This window comes from Chlorocebus sabaeus, chromosome 13 (assembly GCF_047675955.1).
Source record: "Chlorocebus sabaeus isolate Y175 chromosome 13, mChlSab1.0.hap1, whole genome shotgun sequence".
NCBI classification, from domain to species: Eukaryota; Metazoa; Chordata; class Mammalia; order Primates; family Cercopithecidae; genus Chlorocebus; species Chlorocebus sabaeus.
Genome location: NC_132916.1, coordinates 9816418 through 9838684, shown reverse-complemented (window position 1 = coordinate 9838684; position 22267 = coordinate 9816418). Strand labels below are relative to the sequence as shown.

General features: G+C 42.4%; 1 long non-coding RNA gene across 1 annotated transcript in view; it reads left to right on the top strand.

Annotated features, from left to right (window-relative positions):
• Window positions 1-22267, top strand: part of LOC140713231 (uncharacterized) — a 57115-nt gene that overhangs the window by 34360 nt on the left and 488 nt on the right. The window contains exons 4-5 of the long non-coding RNA XR_012095122.1: window positions 193-288; window positions 11562-11668. This is a non-coding gene — a long non-coding RNA (uncharacterized lncRNA). The remainder of the gene's footprint in view (window positions 1-192; window positions 289-11561; window positions 11669-22267) is intronic.

Sequence of the window (22267 nt, the reverse complement as noted above, 5' to 3'; positions counted from 1 at the left end):
CTACTCAGGAGGCTGAGGCAGGAGAATGGCGTGAACCCGGGAAGTGGAGCTTGCAGTGAGCGGAGATCGCGCCACTGCACTCCAGCCTGGGCGACAGAGCAAGACTCCGTCTCAAAAAAAAAAAAAAAAAAAAAAGTTATTTATTTCTGTGTATAGCTAAAGGTAACACCCTAAACTGCTTTTTTTCCCTAGAAGTAACCAAATTTACTCACGTCGGCCAGGAATTTCTATGACATATTCCAAATTCGGCCTCTCACTGAACAATTCCAGAGCAAGGCAACATAAGTAGTAAGTGACCTATTTGAACAGTTCTAATAGTGTGGGTTTTGTTTGGGAATCAGTCAGCATATCACAGTCTGTACTGCAGTCATCAACAGCTCACATCTCTTCTACGCCTTGTCTGGAAGTGAAACCCCTTATTTCTACCCATAGCCCAAGGGCCAGAGCTAGTCACATGGCCCTACCTAATTGCAGGGGCCTGGGGAAGGCAGGGAAGCCAATGGAGTGGTTTGGGAGCATCACTCCCCTGCTTCCTGCCATTTGCTGTCTTATTAGCCCCGAGAACACAGAGTAAGGCTTTTTCATATGTGTTTTCAAATATTCCAGAATAGCAATGATATTGCCCTTCCCCATACCTGTTGCCATGCACATACAAATCCTGAGTCCTTAGTAGTCTGATTTTCAGAAAGACAAACCACTGTTCTTTTGATTGTTCATTCTTTCTATGATGTGGTTCTTATCTCCTTGTCATCCTGGTGACCCCTTTCTGGATGCTTTGTCACTTATTAATACCCCAAATGTCTTGTGATTAAAAGAGAGATGTGTATTCTACTTATTTTTCCATTTCGTTAGCTTTTGGTCTTATATTCTTGAAGGCAGAGCCTTCATCTTCTCCTTGATAGCCCCTTCTACTACACCTTCCTATCCAGCTAGCACAAGGCCTGATTAGCAGCTTCTCAGTTTGCCAAATGAATTGTACACCAGTAGTTTCCATTGACTTGGGACTGTGATTCTAACCGACACAAGAACCCATATCCTAGAGCCATTACCAGAAAGCAATTCATTCAGCTACTCTAACTGCTTTCTGTTATAATCTGCTCAAGTCATACCATTACATACCATTTCTGTGCTTCCGCTTCTCGGTGCTCACTGCTGCTTTCCCATTGGGTCTTGACGAATCACTGGAGAGTGAAAAAGAAGACAACGTAGAAAGACAATGTCGCCAACCTGACAGTGATTGTGAAAATCTTGAAGTCGGGCCGGGCGCGGTGGCTCACGCCTATAATCCCAGCACTTTGGGAGGCCGAGACGGGCGGATCACGAGGTCAGGAGATCGAGACCATCCTGGCTAACACAGTGAAACCCCGTCTCTACTAAAAAATACAAAAAACTAGCCGGGCGAGGTGGCGGGCGCCTGTAGTCCCAGCTACTCGGGAGGCTGAGGCAGGAGAATGGCGTGAACCCGGGAGGCGGAGCTTGCAGTGAGTGGAGATCGCGCCACTGCACTCCAGCCTGGGCGACAGAGCGAGACTCCATCTCAAAAAAAAAAAAAAAAAAAAGAAAAGAAAATCTTGAAGTCTCCGCTGATTTTAGAATGAGGAAGAAGAAGGGACTTTTTAAGACCTCTTCTCCAACTCCTCATACTCTTTTTGGATAGGAAAATTTGCCTTATCAGTCTTGTTTTCGTTGAACAAAAAGCCTTCCTTCTTTGCCACCCTCCCCCACAGGGAGCTTCATTGTTCCCACAGAGGCAGATGGTGACGGTGGGGCCGGAGGAGTCTGTAAGGGCCAGACTTTCGCAGATGCTTCTGCCAGGAAAATTTGCCCTGGTGACATTTGAGAGTGTTTACAGGGCAGTATAAAGTTGGCTTCTGTATTACCCAATTATCTGTGCCTTATGTATGTTCCAAGCCTGTTTAAAATGCTAAGCAGAAATACTTGCATGTTACAACCCATGATAAACGCTGTGCTAAAAATCTGTGTGATAGCTCGTCATTACATGTATTTTAAACCCTTGTTGGGACCCAGAGACACAGTTGGTTCTAACAGCCTAGATTCAAACTTTTATTGGGATACCTAAGTATACTGAAGCTTGAGCTTAACTTTCTCCTTTAACCTACCTAATAGTTTCCAAACACACATTCATCTACTCATCATCTTCTAACTTCCTTCATTATCATGACTGAATGCTAGGAGTCTATTTTTCAAAAGAGCAAGATTGTCATTATGCCTCCCTTGAAACCAGTGAAGTCCAACTCACGTCAAACTGCCATTCATTAAATGCACACTAAATGCATCTTTAAAACCCAACAGTTCTATGCACTACCCTAAAGGTATTTTCTCACATTATTTCCAAAACACTTTTTTGTTCCAAGTAATGTGAGTAGGCCTAGCAATTAACTAATTTCCAGCCAAGCCTGAAATATCAAAGGTTAGTCCTCAGAGACAGTAGTGTGCAGAAGAATGGGAGCTCTTGTTTGAAAATTCAGCTGTGTTGATTTTACAAGTCAGGACTGGAAAACGGCCAAAAGACTTTATTAACCTTCTTTTCAGTCTTTCCTAAGAATTCTCTCATATCTAGGATGCCGATTACACTCCACAAATTCATGCTTATTTTGTGGTGCCCTGGGGGTGCCTGCCTGCTGTTATCAGTAGAGTTAACTGCAGTGGGTAGAGGTTTGGTACTGAAAGAATTCATTTTTACCCAAGGACAGGGCATCTGTTTCCCCTGGCATCTCAGTCAAGTCAGTGGCTCGTAGGATGCCCAAAAGAAGAGGAAGGATGTTCCAACACACATTCATTCTTTGAGGCTTGGCTGGTGTCTTCATGCTTACTGTAGCCTGGTTTTCATCCTGTCTCTGTTGACTATCCTGACCCTCCTTTTCGTTCCTATTACTCTTGACTCAGAGGTTGGAATCTTTATTGCTCTCTCAACTGTACTTTTGCTTCTCCATTCCTCACCTCTGACCCTTTCTATCCTCAGGCCCTAAGACTCTCTCCCTTGGTCTGCCCCAGCTCTGAGGATGGGGTCTACAGAGCCACACTCCCCAGGTTTAAAAACGCCTGCTCTTATCACTCAGGAACATGACAGAGAAAATCCAGATACAATATGTTTATGGTATGATGTGTCCCAATTTGAATGTACTTCAAGAAGAGGAACATGAACAGTTTAAAGTGCAAAAACTGAAATTTGTTCAGAAATAGATGTTAGTAAACTTTTACATATAAAAGCAAAATATATAAAAATGGTGAAGTATTTTGTATGGACAGTGAACTCTGCACAGAAATTTTTTTGTAGCACAGCAATAAGCCCAGATTTCAAATAGAGAAGAAGCTGGAAGCTGGGATGATAAACAGATTATAAACCTGTCAATCTTTTAAAAGTAACCTATTCCCCCTTCCCCATCAAAAAACAGTCATGTACATTCATTTCTCTCTAGTAGTATTCATTCTGGTAAAGACTGTGTTCATGTTGTCATAATTAAAGGTCTACAAATTGAGAAACTTTCATAAAAGTCAACTGTCAAAATGTCTGAAACATGTAAAGTGTTGATATAATTGAAACCCCTCTTCAGTACTTGCTAAATACATGTTTCCCATCCGTTAACATCAAATACACCACTGTATAGCTATGTTTAGAGTTTAGGATTACAAGGCCTGGTGGATTCAAAATACCACAGAAAAACAACTTACTCTGGTCTTTTCTAAATTCATCAATTATTTTAGAAATAACTATAAACTACATAACTGGAATGCTTAAAAAAAAAAAAAAAAAGAAACATTGTATCAGATTGACTGGTTATTTGGGATACAATACTCTCCACATTGTAGAAGATAATAAAAAATGGTCCTAAAGCTCACTTGCTCACGAATTCCAAATAACTTAGGTAGATACACCCTGCCTCAAGGAGGTGAGGCATAACTCTCCTCTCTGCAAATGCAGGCTGCTCATTGTATAGTAATTTCCTTCCAAAGTCTACTAAAGAGAGAAAAGAGTAACTTGACAGTGAGAAACCTACAAACACTGTCAGGCAGGTGGTCAAGGTGAATGCCAACAGTGATATGTGCCCTTGATAGGATGTGATGAGGAGGGCCCTTCACCTCTGTGGTCTGCCTTCCGAACCTTAGTCTAACCATGAGAAAAACATCAGACAAACCCCAACTGATGTCCTTTCTACAAAATACCTGACCAGTACTCCTTAAAACTATCATCAAAAAACAAGGAAAACCTGACAAACTCTTAGAGTCAAGAGGTACCTAAGGATACATGATAATTAAACGTACTATGGTATCTGTGAGGGGACCCCTGTGTACTTTAGTTAATAATATTGTATCAGTGTTGGCTCATTAATTGTGACAAATTTACCACACTAATTGAGATGTTATTAACCGGGTAAACTGTGTGTGGAGGTTACAGGAACTCTGTGCGCTGTGAGTTCACAGTGGTTATATAAATCTAGAACTACTCTAAAATAAAAATGTATTTAAATAAATAGTCCTAACAAACCATCCAAATGGGCCAAATGTGACTTTCTCTACAACCAAGTATGCTTTTTAACAACTGACTTCCAAACCACCACGGCTCCTACATCTGATTCACACCCAGCGACCTGTCTCTAGACCTAATGTGGGACAACATCTTCCGAGCGGTTCCACGTATCTGAAGCCAGGTTAGAAATTTCCAGGAGTCATCTGAATGCGCGTCTACCCTAGAACAAAGTCCCGTGCGGATGTGTTAGGACGCATTTGCCATCCATTGCCTGCCTAGACATTCCTTCCTACCTTCTGAGTCTCACTGTGGTTTCCTGCTATAGAAGTTGAAAATCCCAGCCCCCAGCCCAGGGCTGTGTCCTCTCGTCCACTGTCAGACACACCTGTGCCAAGTGTAGAATCAGGAGACAGGTGGGAGGCATCTGCCCAGCGGCAGTGCTGCGATGTGGCTAGGGGCAGTGTGGGCTAGCAGGATGGGCCTGTAACAGGGCACCAGCATCCTCCCTGGACCAATTCTGCAGCAGTCTGTGGGCATTTGTTCCTATCCATGAAGCCCTGAACCTGGTTTTCCGGCCCTCCTGGCCAGGCTGAAGCCATGCATTATTCTTTATATCAAATTATTTATTTTAATATGCATATGAAAGGCTGCACGAATTGTACAAATGTAGCCTAATTTTCACCAAGCAACCAGATCCTTATTAGGACTCATAGCGAGAAACAAGACCCCAGAAACCCCCTTTGCACCCCGTATCAGTGCACGCTGATCCCAAAAGGTGATCACTCTTGTGACTTCTCAGAAAATGGCTCGCTCATAATCTAGTTTTGCCTGTTTTGAAGTGGAATCATACAGTGTGTACTCTCCAGTGCTGGGCTTTTTTAACTCAGTATTTTGTGGTGAGAAGTTTCCTTCTGGTTCGCATCATTGTAGCTGGTTCATTCGGACTGAGGTGCTGTTTTCCATTAGAGGGATGTACACACCAGAATTCATCTATCCATTCTACCATCGATAGACATTTGGCTTGGGTCCAGGTGTGACTCCTATGAATAGTGCCACTATGGACACTCCTGTACGTGTCTTTTGGTGCCAGTATTTTAAAAGCTAAATTCCCTTTTTACTTAAACATGCCAGAATTCACTTTTGTTGCTTTTAGCTAAGAACTCTTATGCTTGTAGTTACTGCAGCTGTAAAATCTCCAGAGGCTCTGGTCATTTCAAAGCTGAAAGCCAAAGACATTTGGAACAGCAAAGGTAGAATTACATGATGATAGCTATATGTGATGATTCATGGTATGATGCCAGTTCTAAAGTGTTATATATTCTTATGCTTAAGCTTTGATATTTATTTTAAAGATCATTTTGTATCCGCTTTTGCTTTTTTAATCTTGTAAAGCTATTCAGCCAAAAACAATACTTCAATCTGACAATGCCAGTTTTTAATGGGATTTTTAAAAAAGATGAATAGCAGTATTTCTTCATCCATGTCTACCCAAGAAACACTATACGTTCTTTGTTATAGTGTGCATGAGAAGATCAACACTGGGCATTTTGCTACATTTTAGATTCATTTTGTTCAGAGATCTTTAAGGGTTAGTAGGTCTGAGTTTTTAAAATATTTTATTTCTTGCAGTGCTTAACACAGCGTCTTATTAGTATGGTTAATTAAACTGATATTTGCATTATAATGATGTAAGCTTGTGAGAGCACTTTTGAATCAAAGTGCAATTAAGTCAATACTATTATTTTCTTAGGCTCAGCTTGAAAGACATTTAAAGAGGAGTTACAACAGCAGACTGGTTCAGTCACTTGTTAGATGGACTGTTGTTTGTACTGAATCCTTCTTATGGTAGATTAAAATGAATTATTTTAAGGGCTTGGTCCTTTTCCAAGTAATAAGTATTCACATTGTTATAGTCCAGTGATTTATTATTAATGATTTTATAGTGCTTTCAAGTCACCTCTGAGTTGTTTCTCATTCATGTTAATATGGGCAAAGCCCATTCATAACCAGGGTTCTGCAAAGGAATAGGGGAATACTCCTAGTTTGTAATTTTTAGCAGGTAGATTAGAATGATATTAATAGCCCTCTATCTGGTATGTTTTATAGTGGAAATAATTTTGGGGATAAGTATGCATAGGTTCAAATATTGACTCCACCACTTACTGGGTCTGTGACTTTGAGTCACATAGTGACATAGGTAATGTCCCTAAGCCTCCATTCTATCAATGAAAATGGGGTCATGGCATTTATTTTGCGGCACATTTGGGAAGCTTAGGTGAAATAATGCATGTAAAATGCCCACACTGTACTTAGTGTCAAGTACCTACATGTTAATTTCCTCCCATCTGCATTTCATTTTTAAAAATCTTCTCTACTTTAGACATACTGCCTAATTCCTAGATGTTTCTTGGTTGATTAGCATGCCCTGTGATTTCACTTCTGTCTGCACTGGACAAAGCAAGCCTCAGAACGTCATTCACACAACACCCGTAAGGGAACTACCCACTCAGGATCCCTGCTGGCCGGGCAGACAGGTGTGGTGTTCCATCATCTCCATCTTCCCCCAGCCTCCCAAGCCATAACCAGCTGGACAGGCATCTGGCCTGAGATAAACAAATCCATAAGCTGGCCGGGGATATATCGCACTGGAAGTCGAGCTGGGCCAAAACCATAAGCTCTGTTAGGAAAGCGCGCTGGCGAATGCTGGGCAGCCGCTGAAAGGATGTCTGTTAGGAGTGAGAGTTTGAACCATGCACTGTGAGTCCATAAGGCTGTGATGAGGTGGAGGAAGCTGGCCAGGAGAGACAAGGGAAGGCAGGGACAGCAAGGAGGGGCCAAGCCTCTACGAGGCCGAGCATCAGCCCCTGACCTGCCTTCTGTCAGGTTCCACTTCCATTCCTCTTGTGTCCTTATGAAAAGCCCTGTTTTTCCTGAGTTGGTTCAAGGATGCTTCTGTTCCTGGAAGCCAAAACAGTCTGGACAGAAAACGGTCTTAAATATACATACAGGAATCACAGAATCCTCCAGGAAAACTGTGATTCGCTCACGTCAAAGTTTCATGGCAAGGAACACCTTCAAAACTATTAGCTTTGGAAGGATAATTAAGGACACTACAGCATGAAAAATGAGACGTCATTGACTGAGACAGGATCTTGCTCTGTGGCCCAGGCTAAAGTGAAGTGGCGTGATCATGACTCGCTGCAGCCTTGACCTCCTGGGCTCAAGCGATTCTCTCGTTTTGGCCTCCCCAGTGGCTGAGACTACAGGTGCAGACCACTATGCCCAGCAATTTTTTTAAAAAAATAATTTTCAGACCACCATGCCCAGCTTGCTTGCTTGCTTGCTTTCTTTCTTTCTTTCTTTTTTTTTTTTTTTTTTTTTGAGACGGAGTCTCGCTGTGTCACCCAGGCTGGAGTGCAGTGGCGCGATCTCGGCTCACTGCAAGCTCCGCCTCCCGGGTTTACGCCATTCTCCTGCCTCAGCCTCCGAGTAGCTGGGACTACAGGCGCCCGCCACCACGCCCGGCTAGTTTTTTGTATTTTTAGTAGAGACGGGGTTTCACCATGTTAGCCAGGATGGTCTCGATCTCCTGACCTCGTGATCCGCCCGTCTCGGCCTCCCAAAGTGCTGGGATTACAGGCTTGAGCCACCGCGCCCGGCCTCTTTCTTTCTTTCTTTCTTTCTTTTTTTAAATAATTTTTAGGGCCAAGGGCTTGCTATGTTGCCCAGGCCGGTCTTGAACTCTTGGGCTCAAGCAATCCTCCCACCTCAGCATCCCAAATGTTAGGATTACAGTCATGAGCCACCATGACCAGCCGAGCTGTCATTTAAAGGTTAGGCTTAAAACTATATTATTTACAGTATTAGATCTGATCTTGAAATAGAAAATAAGGAGTTGGCATGCCAAAAATACCCCACTGATTCCTGTTCAACGATTTTTAGTGAATCATTTCTGTACTTTCCTTCCTGTTGCTCCTTGTGATCATAGGAAGCTCTCTTCCTACAACCACATTCAGATTCTGGACTAAAAGATACTGTATGAGTGGAAGCATGATTTTACATGGCAAAGATTCTAATATGTTGCTGTCAAAGTCTGTGTCAAGTCCAGATGTTTGAGAGGAAGCTAAAATGACAGCACCAAATAAGAGTATCTTTTGCTCATGTGTTTGCTAACAGCATGAGTGTGTCCAATTTGAGGAAATGCATCTATAAGGCTCTGCACGATGTTAAAGGAAGCACCTATAAATTCTCATCCTGGAAGCTCTGTAAGCCACCAGAATACTTTAGCTGATGGCACTGAGTCTCAGTTTGTGCTGAGATAGACATCGTGGCACTGTCTCCTCTCATGGCATTGTGCCTTTTGTACAACTCGTGGGAACGCACATAGACATTAGAGAGAGCGTACAGGAATCTTAGGCTGAGCAGGGCTGCAACCAAAGTATGTTAACATTTCTCATAGGTCCACTCAGAGTTCTAAGTGCTTTAAACGGTTTTTTTTTTTTTTTTTTTTCTGATTTATTTTACTCATTTGGTCTTACCTAGATATATTTATTTGTGATTATTTGCTTAGCACCTGCTATGCAAAATCCAGTAAAGAATTCCCAATTAATGTCTGTGGCATTTTTTCTTCACTTTCATTTGAGCTCCTGAATCTTTTTCCATCTTTCCATCTGTGTATCCCCAGCACTGGGGGCAGTGGCTAGCTCATAAGAGGAACTCAAAATCTGTACTTATTAAATGAATAACTTTGCAGTGTTTTGACCTCCAAAAGGAACTCAATCCTTTGAGGGTGATTTTACAAAAATGAAGCAGAGAGGATACAGAAGGTATTGGACTTCACGTGTTGGCTCTGATATTTATTAGCTGCATCTTAACTAAGGAAGCTAACCTCTTGGCCTCGATCCCATCCTGTAAAATGGGGATATCTAACTGCCTTGCAGGTTTCCTCCAAGGACTAAAGGATGGAGTGCATGTGATGCTACTGACACAGAGTGGTGCTCATGATCATGGCTATAAGTCTTCTAAGAGTTGAGTGGTTGAGAATGAGGACTTTAGAATCAGACCATGGCCCTAGTCTACCATTGTCTTGCTGTGTGGTACATGTAAATCACACGGCACTGAGCCTGGCACATAGTGAATGATGGGTACATCAGTACCATTATTATTAACAAACGTCAATTACCATTACAGATATTATTAAGTTACTTCTCTAAAGCAACGTATAACAATATTCAAATCCATTTAGAAGGAAGAGAAATAAAATTTTAGAAGAACTCAAGATGAGAAAATTCTGTAACACAGCACCAAATTTAGCTTTGGGTTTCTGGGCAACCATGGCAATAGAAAGAAACACAACAGGTTACATCATGGTTATCAGTTATAATTAGTCCACTAGAGCTGTGCTTCCCGTTATGGGAACTGGTGGCCACAATTGGCTGTTGAGCATTTGAAACATGGCTCATAGGAATGATGATGTGCTATAAGAGTAAAATACCCTGAATCTTGAAGACCTACTATGAAAAAATAAAATACCTTGTTAATAAACTTCTATATTGGTTACACATGGAAATTATAGTATTTTGGTTATTTGGATTAAATAAAATATATTATTAAAAGTACTTTCACTTATTTCTTCTGACTTTTAGTATGGCTATAGAAAATCAAAAATTTCATATGTGGCTTACATTTGTGGCTCACACTATACCTCGATTAGTCAACATTAAACTTTTTTTTACTCTCAGTATTGTAAGTAGAATTTATATTATTTATATTAATATAAAATATCATAATTATAAAATCATTATATAATTATATATTATAAACATAAATATAAAATATATAATGCATGGTAGAAATCTATTAATATATAACAACTATCTATAATTATTAATAAAATATAAATATAAAATAGAATGTTATATATTCATTAATTATTATATACTTTCTATTGTTTATAAAAGAGGCTTTGGATGTTCAAATGGGTAATAGCTTCACCTACAATTTTAAAGAAAATTTGATAACTATCTTGGCCAGTAGAGAAGTATTAACACTAATAATCATAATAGCTACCATTTATTGAATGCTTCTATATGTGCCAGACACAGTCCTAGTTTCTTTACATATATCAATCATTTAAAAACTCATAAGTGGTACAATGAACTGAATGTTTATGTTTTCCTCCAAATTCATATGCTAAAACCTTATCACTAGGTGATGGTATGAGAAGGTAGAACTTTCAGAAAGTGGTTGGATGAATGGGATTGGTGCCCTTATAATAGGGGCCCAGACTGGGCTTGGTGGCTCACACCTGTAATCCCAGAACTTTGGGAGGCTGAGGCAGGCGGATCACCTGAGGTGAGGAGTTCGAGACCAGCCTGGCCAAAATGGTGAAACCCCATCTCTCCTAAAAATACAAAAAAATTAGCTGGGCATGGTGGCACAAGCCTGTAGTCCTAGCTACTTGGGAGGCTGAAGCAGGAGAATCACTTGAACCCAGGAAGCGGAGGTTGCAGTGAGCTGAGATCACACCACTGCACTTCTGCCTAGGCGACAGAGCAAGACTCCGTCTCAAAAAAAAAAAAAAAAAAAAAAGAGGCTCAGGGAGTTGCCTCACCCCTTCTACCAGGTGAGGACACAGCAAGAAGGCACTGGTTATGAACTGGGAAGCAGCCCACACCAGAAACCAAATATGCCAGTGCCTTGGTCTTGAACTTCCCAGCCTCCAGAACTGTGAGAATGACATTTCTGTTGTTTATAAGCCACCAATTTATGGTATTTTATGATAGCAGCCTGAACAGACTAAGACAAGTGGTATGATTATGCTTGCATTAAACCAAAACCCTTCATAAATGCCATAAGATATAAAAATGTCTTCTTCTACCTCTTTGGTATCATTCACAGCATTGACCAAGATGCAGTAAGTGGGTGTTGCATCTATTACTCAATAAGTGGGTGTTGATCAGTAGAATACCTCGTCTTTCCCTGTGTCCCTCAGCTCAGTAATAGCAAGATTTGTAAAGGCCTGTGAAATTAGGGAATACATTGTCACCTGGAATTTTGTTGTGATTTGCAGTCTGCGAGAAGAACATTGGGTGAGAAATATCAAGTGAGAGTGGAAGAGTCTGTGGAGGGCCTCCGTGGGGCTCACCTGTACTTTTGCTTGAGCCTCACTGTGTCAAGGTAAACTGAGTCAGAAAACCATGTCGGCAAAAAGCATCTCCAATTTTTTTTTAAAGTTGAAGTACTGTGAAGAAATATGTGACAGCTTGTTTTGAAGGAGTTCATAAAAAGTCTCAAAGAATAGTTTTCCTAAGAGGTAAAAATGTAAAAGACAGCAAATGAATCTGGTCTGCTTGTCCTCAGCCAGATACACTCACCTGGAACCAGCAGAAGGAAACCATGCAATTTAGGAAGACACGTTTTAAAGTTTAACTGTATGCCACAAATATAAAGATGAGTCCTGCTCTAAGTGTGAATTGCAAGAAGAGCCAAAAAAACTTGTCTCTAGTTTAGGAGTCAAGACTTCTGAAGATGGAGAAAGCTTAGAAGTCACTTGTGTTAACCTGTTCTCATGCTACTAGTAAAGACATACCCAAGACCGGGTAATTTATAAAGGAAAGAGGTTTAGTAGACTCACAGTTCCATGTGACTGGGGAAGCTTCACAATCATGGCAAAAGGCAAAGGAGAAGCAAAGGCACGTCTTAAATGGCAGCAGGCAAGAGAGCTTGTGCAGGGGAACTCTCATTTATAAAACCACCCCATCTCGTGAGACTTATTCGTTACCACAAGAACAACATGGGGGAAACTGCCCACATGATTCAATTGTCTCCACCTGGCTCCGCCCTTGACACATGGGGATTATTACAATTCAAGGTGAGATTTGGGTGGGGACACAGCCAAACCTCATCATCTTTCAAAAGAGAGTTGCAGCGGTAGGTGTAGCTTTGGAAAATAGGTCTAATGAGCAAAGAATATGATAAGTTATGTTATTTTTCTGAGGAAAAGTGAGGAAGTTAATAGTGATTTAAAATACATGGACATTATTATACTGGTGTACAGCAGGATTCCATCTGTACTAATGCTGGACAGAACGAATGGTCCTAATTGATCTTAAATGTGGATTTAGGTTTAAAGCTAAAAGAATTTCAAGTCTGAATTGTAAACCATTGGTCTGGGATAGCAGTGGAAGGTGAATATCTTTCTTCCTGGAAGTCATTCCATCTACTAAGCTCTCAGCTACCTGTGACGGTTTAAAGGTTTTCCATTAGATGAAACTGAGTCCTTGGCCATGCTAATTGGAAAGTAGCATATTACACATAGCTGTCCTGCCTAAAAACAGTGACCTTGACCTGCACAAGGCGTTTTGACAACGGCTTTCCTAAATTCAGGATGCTTCATCCATGTCTTACTAGTTCTCAAAGCACACAGTGAGGTAGGAGGGATGCAGTTACTCATTCTTTTATAGGACTGAGTTTGAGGAAATGAAATACAGAGCTTCAGCAACTGGCCCTTATTTGCATAAGTGGATCCAGGATCACAAAGAAAACGCTTTCCATAAAATATAAAGCTTTTCCTTAAGGCTGTGAGACAATTTGCAGGAAAAACTTTTGAATGTTATGCTTTCTGAATTGCAGCAAATACATTTTAATTCAAAACTCCTTGCACTCAACCAGTATAAAATACCCATGACTGAGGCCATGTTTCACATTTCCACAAGGTCATTCTTCAGTAGTTGACGAAGGCACAAAAATTCTCTATGTTGGGTCATTAGATCTGTGGAGCCCACAGAGCCCTCCACACCTTGTCACAAATCAGAATACAAATTTGTCTGATCAGCTGGGCCTGGCTCATGCCTGGAATCCCAGCACTTTGGGAGGCTGAGGCAGGAGGGTTGCTTGAGTCCAGGGGTTCAAGACCAGCCTGGGCATCTTAGTGGTACCTCCTCTCTACGAAAAATAAACATTAGCCAGGAATGGTGGTGCGTGCCTATAGTCCCAGATACTCGGGAGGCTGAGGTGAGAGGATCTCTTAAGCATGGGAGATCGAGGCTGCAGTGAGCCGTGATCACACCACTACACTCCAGCCTAGGCAATAGAACAAGACTCTGTCTCAAAAAACAACAACAAAATTCTTCTGATCACATTGGCAAGATTCTGCAGCTTAAAAGTTGCCATGGTTTATTCATTTCAATGAACTGCAATTTTTGTTCCAATATAAACATCTCAGTAAGGCCATTGATGGTCAGAACCTAAAACTACAGCTAACTGAAACCCAACTCCAATGTTGGTGGTTTCTAACAGCTACTTATGTGGAAGCTGGGTAGCAAGTAGAAACCCGTTTCCAGCAGACACGAAGGGCTGCTACTGCCATGGCCATGACTCACCTCGATTCGTAAATGTAGACGTGGCTCTTAGGCACGTTAGATTGAAATACAAGTTGATTTTTAAAAAATATTTATGTCGTAAAAACATTGTTAGCATCAGAGCATACAACTAATAACAATTTAAGATAAGCATGAGAGGCCGGGCGCGGTGGCTCACGCCTGTAATCCCAGCACTTTGGGAGGCCGGGGTGGGCAGATCACAATGTCAGGAGTTCGAGACCAGCCTGACCAACATGGTGAAACCCCATCTCTACTACAAATATAAACATTAGCCAGGCATGGTGGCATGCACCTGCAATCCCAGCTACTCAGGAGGCTGAGGCAGGAGAATCGCTTGAACCCGAGAGGCGGAGGTTGCAGTGAGCCGAGATGCACCATTGCACTCCAGCCTGGGCGACAGAGTGAGACTCCAACTCTCTCACACACACACACACACACAAAGATAAGCATGAGGGGTCTCTGGCTTCATCATAATTATCTTTATTGAAAAGTTCCAAGGAGAATAACAAAGATTTCAAAAAGATCCCTGTGTCTCTTCCAGCATCGCACCACTGGACAATCTAGGGGCACCTGGGATTGTCACTGAGGTGCTTTTGGCTTATTTGTGTGTTCAGAAATTAGCTCAGAACTCGCGCTGGGCTGGTGAGGAATGGCCTCAGTGTGATGATGGTTAACCCACTGACCATTACATTCGGAGCCTCCTGCTTGTCAAGGCCACAGCCATTGCCATTGACTTCTTCAAGTTCCTTCTGCTCTCCCGGTTGCCCCTACTCCTCTCTAGGCTGCCATGGGTGTAAATAGTTGCTCACAAGTCTTGTGGGCTGAGCCCTGGGCTTTATTGTTTGACTAGTGAGCCTTTTCCAGGTGCTAGTTGTTGAGGAGAATGTAAAGGAAATGGGAAACCTCTGCTTCCCCAGAGAATGCAGTCCAGCCAGGGAACAAATGTAGCACACACAAGATGATCAAGTCTCAGGCCAAGGCTGTGCAGAGGAAGTGGCCATGTGGGCCAGGAAAGTCAGGGCGGGGGATGAAAGGGGCCGCCTGGGAGGCTGAGGACCTCATCACGAAGGAGGTGGGGTAGCAGCTGGATCCAGAAGGATGGGAGCGGGGGTGTGGCTGGGCAGAGAGCAGAGCGGACACTTACTGTTTGAAGCTGTTACTGAAATGTCATGCGTGCTTGTCTTATCTCCCAGCTGGATTGCACACTCCCTGGGGTAGTGTAGTGACCTTTCCCTCGGTAACCCGCACAGAGCCATGCATACAGTAGGAGAATAATACACCTCTGCGAAATGAGGTCATTCTGAAACTGTTCAGAAATAAAGTCAGGAAGTTAATTTGCAATGATTGAAACTTAATATTGGTAATGAGACATCTTTTGAAAGTGATTGTTATTCTCTTCTGAAGCTCTCAACACATATATTCATGACAAAACTTGACTGGTTATCTTAAATTGTTAATTGTTTCATGCTGTGATGTTGACAAGTTTTTTTCTTAAACTCAACATGAGGATATTTTTAAAAACAAACTTTTTTATCCCAACCTAAAGTGCATCAGAGCCACTTCTACAAAGCAGGGAGGGTGATTTGCAAAACATGGCCTAGAGGAACTGGCATTTTGTTTTGTTTTGTTTAATAATTAGGAGATGAGATCATTGAACTTGGACGCCTGATAGCAATGGGAAGCCGACTCTGGACTGCAGATGTAGAAGGTCCACTGGGTGGGACTTATCCATGTGCATAGTGTGCAGTAAGGCTGCAGTGTGGGTAGTGACGGGACTCCCTGTCGCCACCTGCTCCATTGGACCCAGGAACTAGAGGTGAAACTAAGCAAAGAGAAAGACTGCATGTGGAAGGCAAGGAGTATCTTCACACAAATGCGTTTTTCCTTTTTTTTTTTTTTTTTTGACATTAACCAACAACTCTTACTTTGTATTGATTCAAAGCACCTTAGTTTCTTGTCTTCCAAAGAAGAAATGGGAGCAAACCCAGTACCCAGATAAAAGAATCAGAACACCCTCCCACACACCTGCCCTCATGTGGCTGAGGCACTTGGCCAGTTCCTAAACAAGCCATGGTGATGACCTACAACAGACGCGTCCCGACCTGGCAGACCGCAGGGGACATGAAGAAGCTTGGCCTGACATATTCTGACGTGTCCCAGCCTCACACTCACATAGTTCCTGGGCACCCAGAAAAATGGGGCCTGGGAATACTCCTATTGAGAATCTGGCATGAATGAATCACACCAAAGACTGCCAGCTAAGTGAGAGATTTACAGTCTCCAACCTTGAGTTCTGAGTGTTTTCAGATGTGGACAAGGCTGAGACTCTCACGTGACATGGCATGGGTCCTATGCCGAGGCAGACTCCTGCTCTGTGCTGCTACTAGGGAACTGCAGCAGCTTTGAAATGCATTCTAATCCGCCCTCTTATTGTGACAGTTTGTATTGTACTTAGAACCTTAGACTCTAAACTGAGAAAAGTAACAGGCTGTCCAGTAGCCACTGTGGATTTGCATGCAAAGTGCAGATTGACATTTGAAACTCTTCACTTTTTACCCCCCGCTCATCTTTCCAACCTTGTCGCCCAGATCATCTGAGTGGTCTCCGTCCTGCAATCCCTGCACGCACCTTTGCTTTCTATCCTTCCCTCTCCCTCGCTTCTCTCTTCCCTGCGGTGATTTGAATGCTTGCCCCTTCAAGCAATGTAATTGCCTTTGCAGTGGTACTGTAAGGTGGGACCTTTCAGAGGTGTTTGGGTCATGAAGGCTTTATTTTTCTTACTGTGGGAATGGGTTTGTTATCCTGGGAGGGGGGTTCAACCCTCTTGCTGCCTCTCCCTCTCCGCCTTTCTGCCCTTCCTCTATGTGATGCCTTCTGTCGTGTTATGATGCAGCAAGAAGGCCCTTGCCAGATGCTAGCACTTTGATCTTGGGCTTCCCAGCTTCCAGAACTGTCAGCCAATAAATTGCTGCTCATTATAAATTACCCAGTCTATGGTATTCTGTTATGGCAACATAAAACAGATTAAGACACCACCCTTTCTGTCTGGTGACATCCCATTTGTCTCTCAAGGCCCTGCTCAAATGCCACGTTGTACTTGAAGCTATCTGTTTAATCAGCCTCCCTTAGAGTGATCCTTCGCTCTCCTCTAAGAAAGGCCCACATATATTGCTTTAGAACAATCTGGTAAATGAATAATCTGACAATTTTAGCTTGAAGACCCATTGCTCAATATAATTTATTAAGCTTACTTTGCCACATCAGGTACAGAATTAGACACTGGGGAGAGCAGAGATGCAAAGAAAGCCAATGAGCTAACAGAACACCGGACTCTAGTTTGCACACTGATGTGCAGTATTTCTAATGTACCCATAAACATATTGTTATGCAACATTTATACAAAGGTTTAAATTTCATATCAACAGATAATTATTCTCTTTAATATAGAAATATAGTATTATATGTATAATAAATATTTAAACATACTGTATATTTTATATTTATTACTTACTTATAAATCTATTATTTATACTTATTTCTAAATGTGAACTGAAGAATTTGTTTAAAATATAGATGCCTGGGTCCTGCCCCAGCGTTCTGATTCACTTATTCCTGGATGAGGCCAAATGATCTGTGTTTTCATGTAGAGATTCCTAGGCTAGTGGTCCAAGGACCTGCTGGGAGAGACATGAGCCTGGGATGCCCTGGCACTGCTCGGACCTCTCCTCTTTCCTCCTTTCCTCAGATTTGGTTATCGAAAAAAAAGAGTCAAACTCTGTAAAATATTGGAAGAGATTTATTCACAGCCAAATATGAGTGACCATGGCCCATGACACAGCCCTTAGGAGGTCCTGAGAACATGTGTCCAAGGTGGTTGGGGTGCAGCTTGGTTTTGGATGTTTTAGGGAGGCGTGAGACATCCATCAAATACATTTAAGAAATGCATTGGTTTGGTCCAGAAAGGTGGGGCAACTCAAGCAGGGGCCTCCAGGCTGTAGGTGAATTTAAACATTTTCTGATTGACAATTGATTTAGTTTGTCTAAAGACCTGGGATCAATAGAAAGGAAATGTTCAGGTTAAGATAAAAGATTGTGGAGACCAATGTTCTTTTGAAGTCTTATAGAGGCTGCCCTTAGAGGCAGTAGATGACAGATGTTTCCTATTAAGACCTTTAAAAGGTGCTAGACTCTTAGTTAATCTCTTGAGGATTGGGAGGGCCTGGAAGAAAAAGATCTAGCTACGTTAATAGAGATTCTTTACAGACACAAATTTTCCCCCACATAGGACAGCTTTGCAGGGCTATTTCAAAACAGGGCAAAGAAACATGTTTTTTTTGTTTGTTTGTTTGTTTTTGTTTTTTTTTTTAGAGTAGTTTTTTCTCCATGAAAAATGTCATTGGTAGTTTTTTTTTTTTTTTTTTTAATTTATTTATTATACTTTAAGTTCTAGGGTACATGTGCAGCTCAAGGAACAGACATTTCTCAAAGAAACATGTTTTGGGGTAAAATATTTTGACTTTCTTCCTTGTCACATAATGTTATGCCAGAGTCAGATTGGAAAGTAAGTCACAATATATAGGGTTAAATAAAACCCATCTCATGAGAATTGATGATTTGTAGTCCATGACTCTCCAGATCCCTTAGACAGGAATTTGGGCAAGAGGAAAAAAAAAAATCAGAGCTTAGTCCTCACGGTCCTCTCCAGTCTGGGACTCAGTGAGAACCCTGTGTGCTGGCTAATTTTATGTGTCATCTTGGCTGGGTTATGATGCCCAGATACATGGTCAAGTATTATTCTGGGTGTTTCTGTGAGGGTGCTTTTGGATGATGTTGACATTGAAATCAGTAGACTTTGGGCCAGGTGTGGCGACTCACACTTGTAATCTCAGCACTTTAGGAGGCCAAGGTGGGCAGATCACTTGAAGTCAGGAGTTCAAGACCAGCCTGGTCAACGTGGTGAAACCCTGTCTCTACCAAAAATACAAAAATTAGTAGATGGCCTGAAGTCCCAGCTACTCAGGAGGTTGAGGTAGGAGAATCTCTTGAACCCAGGAGGCAGAGGTTGCAGAGAGCCAAGATCACACCAGTGAACTTTAGGCTGGGGGACAGAGTAAGAGCCTGCCTCAAAAAAAAAAAAAAAAAAAAAAAAATCAGTGGATTTCAAAAGCAGTTTGCCCTCCATAATGTGGGCAGGCCGTATCCAGTCAGTTGAAGGCCTACATAGAACAAAAGCCTGACCTCCCATGAACAAGAGGGAATTGTATCCGCAGACAGCCTTTGGACCTGAACTGCAATGTCAGCTCTTCCTTTAGTCTCCAGTCTGCCAGTCCACCCAGCTGATTTTGGACTTGCCAGCCTCCATAATCATGTGCACCAATTCTTTAAAATAAATTTTTTTCTATATATGCTGTAAACCAGAAAGTGTCTGAAACAGGTCTCAATCAATTTAGAGGTTTATTTTGCTAAGGTTGAGGATGTGCCTGGGAAGAAGAGACACAGCTGCAGACAGGTCTGTGGCCTGTGCTTTTTCCAAAGAGGGTTTTGAGGACCTCAGTATTTAAAGGGGAAAAAGTGAGCAGGAGGAAAAAGAGGAACAGTCAATTATGCATTTGTCTTGCACTCTGTAAATCTGCATTTTACATAAGATAAATAGAGTAGAAGAAGGTGGGGAGACAATTTCTAGTCTTGTCTTTGTCCCCTACCTGTGAAGATGTGCTGTTAATTTACATTGTCAGGATGAGGGAGGCCACCTGGGGATATATGTGGCCTTCTGTCTTGCAGTTATCTGTTTAGGAACAAAACAAAGGCATTTTTGTTGTTTTGTTTTTTGTTTTTGTTTTTTTTGGTTTTTTTTTTTGAGTCGAAGTCTCACTCTGTCACCCAGGCTGGAGTGCAATGGCATAATCTTCAGCTCACTGCAACCTCCGCCTCCCAGGTTCAAGCAATCCTCCTGCCTCAGCCTCCCAAATAGCTGGGATTACAGGTACCTGCCACCATGCCCGGCTAAGTTTTGTATTTCTGTAGAGATGGGGTTTCACCATATTGGCCAGGCTGGTCTCTTGGCCAGGCTGGTCTCAAACTCCTGACCTCGTGATCTGCCTGCTTTGGCCTCCCAAAGTGCTGGGATTACAGGCATAAGCCACTCCACCCAGCCTGGAAGGCTGTTTCCGTGTGTGACTCAGTTCCCAAGCTTAACTTTTCCCTTTGGCATCATGAGTTTGGGGGGTCCCAAGATATTTTTTTCCTTTCACAATGCTCTTGGTTCTGTTTCTCTTGAGAACCCTGACTAATATGCCCATGATAATTTGAACTCAGCTCCTTACTGTGGAGCACGTGCAGTCAAACCCCATGCCTGTGCCTCCTGGCACATGTAGCAAGAGGCTCAACTCCATCAGAACCATGTAGGGAGCCCATGGAAAGTACAGGTTCCTGGTCTGCCTCCTCAGAGGCTCTGACTCAAGAGGGGCTTGGGTTGGCTCTGAAATATGCAATTACAGAGTAGTTGGCTATATTTTTTAGTATGTGACTCTAAGTCATTTCAAAATGTGAGTTCCTCTAGTGTAGAGCACTGTGAAAAGCACAGACATAAATAAAAACCAATCCTTCTGGGGATTTCAGAAATCAAGCGAGAAATTCTGTTTTGCAGTATTTTTTGAGTAACAGAACCACACTGACCCATTGTGCTTAGTTGAATAGCATCACCCTAAAATACACGTCTTTCCCGGAACCTCAGAATGTGATTATATTTGGAAATAGAGTTGTTGCAGAGGTAATTAGTCAAGTTAAGATGAGGTCATGCTGGAAGAGGGTGGGTCATTAATTCAGCATGACTAGTGTCCTTATAAGAAGAGGAAAAGAGACACAGAGACAGACACAGAGAGAAGATGGCCACGTGATGACGGGCACAGAGATTGGAGTTATACAGTTGCAAACCAGGGGATGTCGAGGACCTCTGGCAACCACCGAAACCCAGGAGAGAGGGTTAGAACAGATTCTCTGCTTCAGCGTCCCCCAGAAGGAACCAACATTTCTCACACCTTGAGTTTGCACGTCAAGCTTTTAGAACTGGGAGAGAATAAATTTCTGTTGCCAACCAGTTTGTGGTACTTTATTACAGCAGCCTTAGAAAACTAATATGCCCACCCGCTGTAAGCAACTGGAAAATGGGACAAAATACATAAAACAACTATTTTCAGACATTGAACAACTGGTAGTGCAGGTCTGTGATCCTTGAGAGAAGGCAAACCAATGGGGTGGGGCAGCACCCATGTGAACAAGCATCGCAATCAGGGCTAAGTGTGGCAAGTTCTCCATTTGTAGAACTGGGTCCCTACTGGAAGGAACTTTTCACAATAGTCAGCAGCTGGTTATCTAAACTGCTGCATTTCCAGCTGTAGCCTGCACAGTGCTGTTTAGATTGGGCACTAAGTAAAATACTTGAGGAATAGTCTTGGACCACATTTCCTAAGCTGACTGTCTTTGAAGGTTTGGACCTATAACAGTGATTCTCAGCCCTGGTTGGACATTAGAAGTACCTGAAGAATGTTTTCAACCTGTGGGTGCTGGGGCCCCATCTCAGACGAATTAAAAGTAGATCTATTAGAGAGATGGGATCCAAGCATTACTGTTTTTTACAACCTCCTCAGATGACTGTATCGTGCAGCCAAAGAAGACCTCATAGATCTTTATCTTGCTTTCTAACCAGTCACTAAGTCTCTTTTAATAATCCTGCTAAAATCTAATGTATACAGATTTTTTCTTGTGGGTGTCCTATAAGTTACCATCTAATATTACGTAAGTGCATTCTTACGTATTCTTCCGAATAGGTAGACACTTTGTGTCACAGGTTATTATCATGTTAGTGTCTTCCCACCCCACTCTAGGCACTTTTCCTCTGAGAGCCACACCAAAGCTTCTTGGTGCCCATGAGGGGATTCCTGGCTCACGCCTGTAATCCCAGCACTTTGGGAGGCCAAGGCGGGCAGATCACGAGGTCAGGAGATTGAGACCATCCTGGCTAACACCGTGAAACTCCATCTCTACTAAAAATACAAAAATTAACCAGATGTAGTGGCACGTGCCTGTAATCCCAGCTACTCAGGAGGCTGAGACAGGAGAATCACTGGAGCCCAGGAGGCGGAGGTTGCAGTGAGCCGAGATCGCACCACTGCACTCCAACCTGGGCGACATAGCTAGACTCCGTCTCAAAAACAAACAAAAAACAAACAAACAAACAGCAGAAATCTGGGCTTTCACAGTTCTGCAGGTCGGAAGTCCCAAATCAAGATGATAGCAGGCCATGTTCTCTTTGAAGGCTGTAGATGAGGATCCTTCCTAGTCTCTTTCTAGCATCTGGTGGTCTGTCTTGGTCTATCCTTCCCTTCTTGTAAGGACA